The sequence below is a fragment of the Gregarina niphandrodes genome (genome assembly GCF_000223845.1).
Source record: "Gregarina niphandrodes unplaced genomic scaffold scaffold00248, whole genome shotgun sequence".
Lineage (NCBI taxonomy): Eukaryota > Apicomplexa > Conoidasida > Eugregarinorida > Gregarinidae > Gregarina > Gregarina niphandrodes.
Genome location: NW_011646008.1, coordinates 1455 through 2660, shown reverse-complemented (window position 1 = coordinate 2660; position 1206 = coordinate 1455). Strand labels below are relative to the sequence as shown.

General features: G+C 54.3%; 2 non-coding genes across 2 annotated transcripts; one reads left to right on the top strand and one right to left on the bottom strand.

Moving 5' to 3' along the window:
- Positions 1-232: 232 nt before the first annotated feature.
- On the bottom strand, positions 233-311 carry GNI_230210. Its single transcript has one exon. It is a non-coding gene; the product is annotated as a tRNA-Tyr (tRNA).
- Positions 312-1024: 713 nt separating this feature from the next.
- GNI_230200 lies at positions 1025-1097 on the top strand. The gene has a single exon. It is a non-coding gene; the product is annotated as a tRNA-Arg (tRNA).
- Positions 1098-1206: the final 109 nt, after the last annotated feature.

The following is a 1206-nucleotide window of genomic DNA, read 5'->3' as shown; positions in this document are numbered from 1 at the left end:
CAAAACTCACATTGCGGGCTGCAGTTACAGGCCGTGGATTCGAACCCATCTCCGAAACAATGGGTGAAAGCGCCGATACGGCCTTTCCCGGACTCGATCCGCCTTGAGGGTCCAGCTCAAATGGTAGAGCGCCCGCTTAGCATGCGAGAGGTCGTCCTATGTAGTGGCGTCATTGGTTGCCGTCTGCTCTTTGATCTGACCGATGGGGGCTACACTTTGACAGAAATATCAGTCCCGTGGGACGGAATCGAACCGCCGACTACCTGATATCTGTCTACAGTCAGACGCTCCACTAACTGAGCTACCCGGGGCAATACCGTCCTTCGACCCCATTGCACACGTTGTGGAGCAGTGTCGGAAATTGAGCACGCACTCTCGCGAAGTCGTGAACGATTTGAATCCAGGGACCGATGCGCGGTTAGGAGCTTCTTGTTGATTTAGGGAGTTTCACAAACAGTAACACATCTGTTGTACAAGCAGACTCGAACCAGCTCAGGTATTCTCGCGCATCACAGTTGAGTCTGGTCTTTCTGTTGCGGGCACGGAATTCCAACCCGATGAAAGCCGTATATCCCAGCCACCTGCACTCAGTAAACAAACTCGGCCATTCTGTGGATGGGTGGGAATGGCGTGGACCCCCCCGATCGTATCACCACATCTTTACCGCTCTGCCCCCATGTTTTTCCCCCAGTTTGGTCCGCCAGCTGATCCGACCCACAGCTCCGACAATACGCCCGACATGTCGCCTTACTATACCACTATGCATGCCGTGTGTGGCGGCTGCGTCAGCTTTCCGGCGATCTCGTTCGACAACCACCATTGCCGCAGGAACACCGGAGAGGTTAAGGAGGAAGACTTAAGATTTTCTGACGAACGTCGCTCGCGTTCGAACCCCACTTCAGAAGACCGTTGTGTTGAAAAGTTGTTCGAATGCCCGAAGCCGGGCGTGAAGTTGAAGAAGCGTATGAGTGAAAGATCTTTTGTTGCAGAAAGGTCTTACGACGCAATCCGATTATGCCTCTCCGGTCATGGGGCCCAATGGATAGGGCATCGGTCTTCGGAACCGGGGGTTGCCGGTTCGTATCCCGTCGTGGCTTCCAAATGTCGTGGATTGAATCTGGAACGGATGTGTCTCCTAGTGTGGATGGCCAGCAGGCTGCAGGAAACATAGGGGCAGACTGCGACCAACGGCTCCACTACTTGGAC